Source organism: Hyperolius riggenbachi, chromosome 12, assembly GCF_040937935.1.
Source record: "Hyperolius riggenbachi isolate aHypRig1 chromosome 12, aHypRig1.pri, whole genome shotgun sequence".
NCBI classification, from domain to species: domain Eukaryota; kingdom Metazoa; phylum Chordata; class Amphibia; order Anura; family Hyperoliidae; genus Hyperolius; species Hyperolius riggenbachi.
Window position 1 is genome coordinate 187,064,968 of NC_090657.1, and position 9,849 is coordinate 187,074,816.

General features: G+C 45.4%; 1 non-coding gene across 1 annotated transcript; it reads left to right on the plus strand.

Moving 5' to 3' along the window:
- Positions 1 to 8,988: 8,988 nt before the first annotated feature.
- On the plus strand, positions 8,989 to 9,062 carry TRNAD-AUC (transfer RNA aspartic acid (anticodon AUC)). The gene has a single exon. It is a non-coding gene; the product is annotated as a tRNA-Asp (tRNA).
- The last annotated feature ends 787 nt before the right edge of the window (positions 9,063 to 9,849 follow it).

The following is a 9,849-nucleotide window of genomic DNA, read 5'->3' on the forward strand; positions in this document are numbered from 1 at the left end:
TCGATTTTTTATTTTATTTTTTTTAATGTGTTTTTGTGATGCGATTTTATTTATTTATTTTTTATGTGCAGACAAACAGGAAGTGCTGTCTTACCTGGAACTGAATGTCCTCTAAAGCAAAATTTCTGGTGAAGATGATTTTAAAGGGAGTCTGAAGTGTTTAAAAATAAATAACTAAGGAGAGGGAAGGCTCTGGATCCTATAGAGTCTTCCCATTCCTCCTACAGTCCCCACGTTCCCCCGCAGGCTCCTTCATTCAAATCTTCTGCTGCGGGAGGCTTCAGGAGCCCGCCTGCTCCCGCAGATGGGCGGCTCCGTATCGCGCATGCGCAGTATAGAGTTGCCTGTCTTCTGGAGCAGTCGGACTTTCAGAGCGGCAGAGAGCAGTCTTCTGACCCATCAGTTGGATAATGCTAACGGGAGCCAGCAGTGGAATGTAGGGACTATAGGAGGAACGGGATGGCTCTATAGGAGCCAAAGCCTTCCCTTTCCTTAGGCGATATACAGTTGTTTGTTTTTGTACAGCTTGTGTGATTTACTCTCTGTGTATGTGCCAGAAATGGACAATGCGACATTCCAGAAGCTGATTGTGATGGGATTATGGAACCAACTCTTGATGTACAAAGGCACCCAGAAAATGATAAAATGAATTAAAAACAAAATAAAGTTTGGGGTGGCTTACCTCAATGAAGAAAAATTCATATAAAAATGAACTTAAATAGCAGTGGCAACGCGTTTCGTGGTTCCCTGCCCACTTCCTCAGGCAAAATCAAGTGCCTCACTGTGTTAAGAGCTAAGGTTTGAGCGCTCAACCTTGGCTCTTAACACAGTGAGGCACTTGATTTAAGGTACTTACTTGAGGTAAGCCACCTCAAACTTTGTTTTTAATTCATTTTATCATTCTCTGGGTGCTTTTTCATCCTGTTGTGCATTGTATACACCCCCTCCCGGCTCAGGGTAGGGGATACCCTTGGACCCTTCCTGGGTCTCGCACATGATCAGCACTGCACAGCGGGACCCAGGCTACTCCTCCCGGCTACCTGCTATTGTTTTTGGCCGCCGGGATTTGTTTTTTTTTTTTTTTTTTGAGGCGAAGAGTGTGAGCCGTGTGTGTATTTTTTTTTGTGCTGCCTGCACCGACCTCGGCCTGCATTTTGACTACTCTCTGCCTGCTGCCTGCACCAACGTCTTCTTGGATTTTGACTACGCTCTGTAACGATCGGTGTCAGCACACAGAGAGAATCTGATTATTGATGATCTGCAGTATCACCAAGAATACAGATATATACCTGATTGATGATTTGCAGAATCACCAATAATACAAGTATAACTAACCTCTGGACACCTGATGAAGTGTAAGGCCTGGTGCACACCAGGAGTTTTTCTGAGCATTTTGAGTTTTTAAATCTGCTGCTAATGTTATCCTATGTGTCTGTGCACACTGGAGCAATGAGGTTTTGTAAAAAAAAACCATAGCATTACATTGGGAAGAGCTTTTGAAACCTCTAAAAGCTCTTCCCAATGTAATGCAATGGGGTTTTTTACAAAACCTCATCGATCCAGTGTGCACAGACACATAGGATAACATTAGCAGCAGATTTAAAAACTCAAATCGCTCAGAAAAACTCCTCTGGTGTGCACCAGGCCTTAGTGTTTGGTGCAACAGTATATGAGCCTGGATCACCTGAGGAGCAGGTGACCCTAGACCGTATAACGAGTATCTCCTAGTTAGGGTTGGAGATAACCAGAGAGCCAGTGATTCCCTGAACTGCTGGGAGTCCGACTCTACTGCAGTCAAAGGACTCCTATGGGATAGAGTCCCTAACTGGATTGCAGAGAGGTCCCTCTGAGGGACAGGGAGTCCCTGCAACTACTAGACACCCCACCACCAATGTCACAGGTAGAAGGGTCGGCCAGGCCGGGTTGACAACACACGAGCAGATAAGGTACAGAGACAGAAGGTTGATTCGGTAACCAGGGACAGGCAGGGTGGGCAACAGGTAATCAGATATGCGAAGGTACCGAATCAGAGAGCAGGAGAAGGGTCAAGAGAGCAATAGGTCATAACAGATATCAAGCAGAGGTCTAGTCTAGAATGTGAGGTCCGTGGTCTCTACACCCTGGAACTGGTCTAAAGAATAACACAGCAATGACACAGTATCCCTAATCTTGGGTGTTAGGTCCGTGGTCTCTACACCCTAGAACTGGTCTAAAGAATAACACAGCAATGACACAGTATCCCTAATCTTGGGTGTGAGGTCCGTGGTCTCTACACCCTGGAACTGGTCTAAAGAATAACACAGCAATGACACAGTATCTGTGATGATTTGCTCAGCTGCCTGTGCAGGCAGGCAGCTTTTTGACCATTGTGTAGGTTTGCATGCTGCAGGACTCTGGAAAGAAGAGCTTCTGTCAGTTTTGCAGCTTGTGCTTGCTGAGGAATTTGCATACGTTGTCATGCAAATTGCCTGGCCACATTCATTGGAGGCGTGTACTATAAGTACTATGTGTTTCCCACAATGCTTGGCTTTTCATAAGGAGTCTTCCTGTGAACACACTCTGGAGAGTGTCAGCCATGCTCTTTGTTTGAAGATCAGCTTAGAGTAATTCCTGGAAAACTGCACTAGGCAGGTTTCCTTAGTGCAGTTAGGATTGCTTATCTGTTTGTTTGTTCTGTTGCTATTGTCCTGTCCCAGCGGTGGTCGACAGGAAATGGTTCTGATCTCTGTTCTTGGAGTATAGCTGGTGCAACGGTTGCTACCAGCTATCTCTTCTGTTCTGTCTCTTTGGATCGCGCTAGCCACTTTTCGCTAGCGATGTGGATCCTTCTGTTCTGTCTCCTGGGATCGCGCTAGCCACTTTTCGCTAGCGCTGTGGATCCTTCTGTTCTGTCTCCTGGGATCGCGCTAGCCACTTTTCACTAGTGCTGTGGATCCTTCTGTTCTGCTACTTTGTACCTGGATCGCGCTAGCCACTTTTGCTAGTGCTGTGGATCCTATCTCTTGCTTGTCCCTGTTTTCGTGTGTCTGTCTTGTCTGCTACGACCGCTTGCTGGAGGCTCGATGAGGTAACCATTAAGCAAGCGTTCGCATCCTCTGTTTCATGTTTGTCTGTCGATGGTTAGTTAGGCGTGCTTGTCTCTATTGTGCTTATCACGTGGAGACCGCGCATAACCGCGTGCACTGTTGCGAATGAGTGCGGTGTTCGCGGTTAGCTAGCGTTTGTTATTTTCCGCATCTCCTCATTGAAAGGTTTGCTGTGCCTTTGCTATCCTCGTATTCTGTTCTGATCTGCCTTGTGTCACGTCTGGCGATCGCACCTCTCGCGATCGCGTTTGTTTCGTATCTGCTGTTGTGTGTGCGCGGTCGCGGGGTGGCGACTAGATTGGCGCACACACATACAACCTGTCCCTTTGCTCGTTCTCATTCGCAATCGCTTCTCTTGCGATTGCGTTCTGCGCTTCGTACAATTCCTGTCTGGCATTTGTGGAGGTACAGAGGATTGGTTCCTCTGCACTCCCCAGAGCCATCTGCCGACAGGAATTTCCCTCTACGGGTGCGTAGCACCTTTTGCTGGGTGCCTGCAATTATACGCTTGTGGAGGATTTCCGCCGTGTCAGCGCACGCGTTGTGCACTGCACACGGAGAAAGTTCCACAATCGTTACAGTATCCCTAATCTTGGGTGTGAGGTCCGTGGGCTCTACACCCTGGAACTGGTCTAAAGTATAACACAGTAATAACACAATAATAACACAGTAATCTGGCTAAGTGTGAATTCCCAGGTCCACCTGGTTGTAACACACTGAGGGATCTGACTATGGTCTGAGTGCTAACACATAAGCATTCGCAACGGCAGACAACCAGCAACTGACAAGCAAGAAGTATATATAGCAGAGCGCTCCTCAGCACCGCTCAGTCCCATTCAGCCAATCACCTACTGTGCTGGGATCAGCTGATCCCTCTCCTATTGGCATAAAGGGCCTGCCTGTTAGCGCGCGCGTAGCTCTCCATCTGTGTACACTACTAGGCTCAGACAAACCAGACGCACGCTGCTGCGGAGAAACCGCCGGTCTGAACGCGGAACCAGCCACCTCGCTGTCAGACCGCGCGGCGGTGTCTCCACAATCCATTACACGCTCTGCCTTATTTGTACAGTTTACAATTTTTTTAAGTTTATTCATAAATTTAACTCAATTTTGTGTTCTAGTCTTTTATTTATATGCAGAATGTCTACCAGGCTTTAAATCGGTCATATTTTGGTGAGTTATGACTTAAGAATTGGAGGCTTACAACTCTTGAAAAACAATGTACCGCTTTTGACTCATAATTCCAGACAGAAATGCACTGCCAGGGAGGTTAAACTATTTCCACTGAAATCGCACTGCCTTCAGTACATGCAGACTTTTGCAATGCAACGTTGCACTAAGTTGATATGGGCCGAGGGCTGTGAGTCGGTACAAAAATCATCCGACTCCTCAGTTTATGAAACCTCCGACTTCAGATACTCAAAATGGCTCCACCTCCTTAGTCTAATACCAAGGCTGTGGATTGGAACAAATCATCCGACTCCTCAGTTTATGAAACCTCCGACTCCAGATACTCAAAATGGCTCCACCTCCTTAGTCTAATACTTACCAAGGCTGTGGATTGGAACAAAAATCATCCGACTCCTCAGTTTATGAAACCTCCGACTCCAACTCTGATTCCAGGTACCCAAAACTGCTCCAACTCCACAGTCCTGTATGAGCCCGTAGTGAATTGAAGTCATCGCATATAGTGTATGCTTAGCATAATAATTGTTCCCTATATTCCAGCTTATACGGAAAGGCCTGTGCAATGCATATATCACAACAACCTCAAAGCTTACTAGATGGATCTCCTGATTTCATCAGCCTAAGGGCCCGTTCACACTGCACACGTTTCCAGCCGCGTTTTGGAAACGCGTGCAGGAGGCCGACACGCACGACTTTAGACAGTGCATAGAGTGCACTGTCTGATGTTCACACTGCATGCGTTCCGGACCAGTGCGGTCCGGGAACGCATGCTGCACGCGGTTTTTGCAAAAACGCGTGGCTGTCCCATTCACTTTTTAGTCCGCGTTTGTAATGTGAACGGCCCCTTAACCAGTGATCTGCAAACTTGGCTCTCCAGCTGTTAAGGAACTACAAGTCCCACAATGCATTGCAGGAGTCTGACAGCCACAGTCAGGATTCATAAAGGCAAATGCATTGTGGGACTTGTAGTTCCTTAACGGCTGGAGAGCCAAGTTTGCAGATCACTGGCCTAAACACACATTGAGTTCACTACGGCCGCATACATTCACAATTTATGTCACCCATCGGGGAATCAGGACCTGAGCCCTACGGGAAACATCGTTGGGCCGGGCTGCACACACTCATGTCGGCGGAGTAGCTGATGACGTGTTGTGAAATGCCTCTCAAACTTTTACAACTGCTTGCCGCTGCCTGGTAACTTCTTGCCGCTGCCTGGCAACGGCTCACTGAGCACACAGTCCAGCTGCCCTTGGAAATGAGCCGGCCCCTCAATGCCAATTCACAGAGATTTGAGCATGTGGTAAAACATGTTCAGGATTTATCTCCATCCTGGAGCTGTTGGTAAGAAACAATCTGACTACAATCTTACCAACATCCATGTAGCGTAACACCAATAGATTAACTGGGGTCTTGGATATATTTTTTAGTTTGTCTCTTACACTACATAAAAGTGGTAAAATGGTTGATTGATTGTACAGTTAGATTGCATGGTGTGTGGCCATTCCGTAAAGTTTTAAAAAACAGGAGACAGAGCAAAGAAAAAGGGGAAAACTAAACTATTCAGGAAAATAAGAATGTTAATGCTAAAAAGCACATTTCCCTAATTTCACAATACAGTATTATGTAGTAATTTAAAAAAACCGCTGCGATAATAATGTTTATAATGTTCTGCACATTGGACTTGCACTATGTCAGTATAATAGTAATAAAACAATTGCTATCTGTATCACACCTCTCATCCATGTCCCATGCACTGCAACAAGCCAACAAATACCATGTGATTCCATAAAGGACAATTGAAGGGAGAGGGATATGGAGGCTGCCATATTTATTTCCTTTTAAGCAATACCAGTTGCCTGGCTATCCTGCTGATCCTCTTGCTGAAAGTATTAGAGGCCTAGACCCTGAACAAGCATGCAGCAGATCAGGTGTCAGGTGACATTATTGTCAGATCCGACAAGATAAGCTGCATGCTTGTGTCTGGTGGTATTCAGACACTACTGCAGCCAAATAGATCAGCAGGGATGCCAGGCAACTGGTATTGTTTAACCACTTAAGGACCACAGGCTTACAACCCCTAGTGACCAGGCTATTTTTTTACAATTCAGTGCTCAGCAGCTTGAACAGCTCGCTGCAGGGCCATACAAGTCAGCACACAAATTATTCTCCCCTCCCCTTTTCTGCCCACCAACAGAGCTTTCTGTTGATGGGCTTGGATCGCTGCTGTAGGTGTTCCAACATTTCAGCATACCCATCAAAAAAGCATACAAATGCTACTGAGCATGTGCAAAGTCATGCAGGTCATAAATTAACCCTATAATTTAAATGTTTTTTTTTTTTTTTTTAATAGAAACAAAAATTGTTTTTTTTCTCACTCTGAGATCCAGTCAGCATAATCATCTCTCATAGTCATCAGCCTATGAGAGCAATCCTTTTTCTTTCAACTCCAGGGGACAGCAAAGTGACAGGGCTGTTCCCAGTACAGCAATTCACTAGATTGCAGGGCTGTACAACGAAAAAAAGTCAGTTTCTTTTCTATACAGTCTGCCAGCCGCAATTGCCACTGGCAGACCATCACTCAAGCGAGGATGCGCACGCAATCCCTGCTAATCTCCTCCCCCAGGACTTGACGCCTTTCAACATTAGCCGGTCCTGAGGGAGCCACCTTGTGACCACCAATTGGCGTTAGGCGGTGATAAGGAGGTTAAATGGAAATAAATGTGGCAGCCTCCATATCCCTCATGTTACAGTGGTCCTTTAGGCCTCTTTTCCATGAACTGCTGAGCTATTTGCTCAGCAAGCAGTTACCAGGCAGCAGTGAGCAGTTGTGAGAGTTTGAGAGGCATTTCACTGCCTATCACCAGTCCGTGGAAAAGAGGCCTTAAAACACTGATATAAATACCACATGACATGCAACAGATGCATAACTCACCTTTCCAGTGCTGCATGCTGGAAATCCTGGGATTTGTAGTGCACAGAGGCAGGTCATGTGACCTCATGACTCAGCAGAAGGGAATGATGGCCTCACACCTGTGCAGGCAGCTCATCAGTGCCTCCGCCCACAAGAGGACCTGTACTCAGAACTTTCTCTCAGCTCTAAAAGATAACCAACAGCATAATAAACGTGAAACAAAACAGCTGTGACAGGGACAAGATTAAAAAAAAAAGGCACAAATGCAGCAGCAGAAAAACGCATGCGTTTGCGATCCTGCAAGTGTGACTCCCCTGCCTCAGCGCAAACAATTCTGAACTAATGCAAATGTTCATGCAGTTTGAAATCCGACCAATCAAATGCTGTTGCAGCATATTATAGGTAAGTTTACAAGCTGCAAAATAATGGGCTCTATTCACAATTGTGTGGATTTGGCAACCATTTGCACCAACTCTGAATTATTTGCATCCTTTGATCATCCCTATTAATGAGATGCAAATTTTTGAGGCAGGGGTCACGCTTGTCTTTCAGTTTTCTACACTTTTCAGAAAACTGAAAGACAAGTGTGACCCCTGCCTCACAGCAGCTAGTGTAATATATAGAGAAAACTGACAAATTGAGCAAGATGTCAGTTTTTTTTTCTGCACGCAAAATCTGCATTCAAGTGTGACCTAGCCCATTGATTGACATGAGTTCTCAGTTGAAATCAGTTTTTCTGTGCAGAAAACGTGCACGAAAGCAGAGACGTGTGAGCAGGGTTGTTCTCCAAATTCACACATTTTTTAGGTACCTGAAAATTCGGGTCAATTTTCATGGTTGCCGAATTCGAATCCTGATGATTCGAATTCGAATCTACCCAAATACTGCCTCTCAAATTCGGCCGAATGATTGCAAATTCGGGAAAAATTTGTGTTCAGGAATTTGGGTTTTTTTTTTTTTAAGAAATCCTCCTCTCTTATCTTCCAGGGATTTGTAGGATGTCAAAAGCCAGCTCACATACATTGGCCATGGCCAAGAATCAAACCCAGGTCAACTGCTTGGAAGGCAGCTATGCTCACCATTATACCGCCAACACTGCCTGCTGAAGCCAGCCTAGCATGTACCATTGTGATATACCTTGAATCTACATGGCTATCTGGGGTTCTCTATCGGACAACTGTTGAACAAAAAAGGCAAGGCCATCCCTGGGTGGACTTGAACCACCAACCTTTTGGTTAACAGCCAAACACACTAACCAACTGCACCACAGAGCATGTGCACACAGCCACTGCTACACTTTCTCTTACAGGGCTATGGAAACTGTTTTGCCCATGTGATAAAGTGAGGTGCAAAAATGAAATCATGCCTAGCAGAGGATGGTTTAGATCCATCAACCTCTGGGTTATAGGCCCAGCACACTTCTGCTGCGCCACTCTGCTGCCACATAGGGAATGCTTCGTTGTAGGAAAAAGTGGCGTTAAACTTCTTGGAGCAGACTTACTTCCTCCCTCCAAAAGACACGCATACATCCCCATAAAATCATTCAACAGCAACTGTGTGCACAGTCTCTGTGGCACAATTGGTTAGTGTGTTCAGCTGTTAACTGAAAAGTTGGTGGTTCAAGCCCACCCAGGGACGGCCTTGGCTTTTTTTGTTCAACATTTGTCCGAAGAGAACCCCAGATAGCCATGTAGATTCATCTCTCTCTCAGGCATGATTTCATTTTTGCACCTCGCTTTATTGCATGGGCAAAACTGTTTCCATAGCCCTGTAAGAGAAAGTGTAGCAGTGGCTATGCGCACATTCTCTGTGGTGCAGTTGGTTAGTGTGTTTGGCTATCAACCAAAAGGTTGGTGGTTCAAGCCCACCCAGGGATGGCCTTGCCTTTTTTGTTCAACAGTTGTCCGAAGAGAACCCCAGATAGCCATGTAGATTCAAGGTATATCACAATGGTACATGCTAGGCTGGCTTCAGCAGGCAGTGTTGGCGGTATAATGGTGAAAATAGCTGCCTTCCAAGCAGTTGACCTGGGTTTGATTCCTGGCCATGGCCAATGTATGTGAGCTGGCTTTTGACATCCTACAAATCCCTGGAAGACAAGACGAAGAGGGAGGATTTCTTTAAAAAAAAAAAAAAAGACACCCAAATTCCCAAACATGAATTTTTCTTGAATTTAGTTACTGAACCCGAACCGAATTTGATAGTTGCGATCGAATTCAAATCTGAATTTGCCCCAGACCCGAATTCGAATGTACCCGAATCAAATATTGGTACATTCGAGCAACCCTGAGTGTGATCCCTGCCTGATTCTTTTAGGCTGAGAACAGACTAGGCAGTGCGGGAAACATAGGGTTTTGCTGCATATGCGTTTGTGCGTTTTACCTGTGTTTACTGTGAGTTTGCATTTTTGCCTCCAGCACATACGTTTTTCCTGTGTTTTAATGCGTTTGCAGTTTGCTTATATAAATCACATATGCGTTTTGCATGCGTTTTTTATGCGTTTTATGCAAATCACTAGGAAGTCAACAGGAAGCCAAAATACATCATCAAACTTTAAAAAAAAATGCATCTAAAAACACATACGGAACGCACCTAACGCAATACCTATGCTGCACCATTGACTTTCATTATATGCGTTTTTGAAAAAAATGCAACAAAACCAGC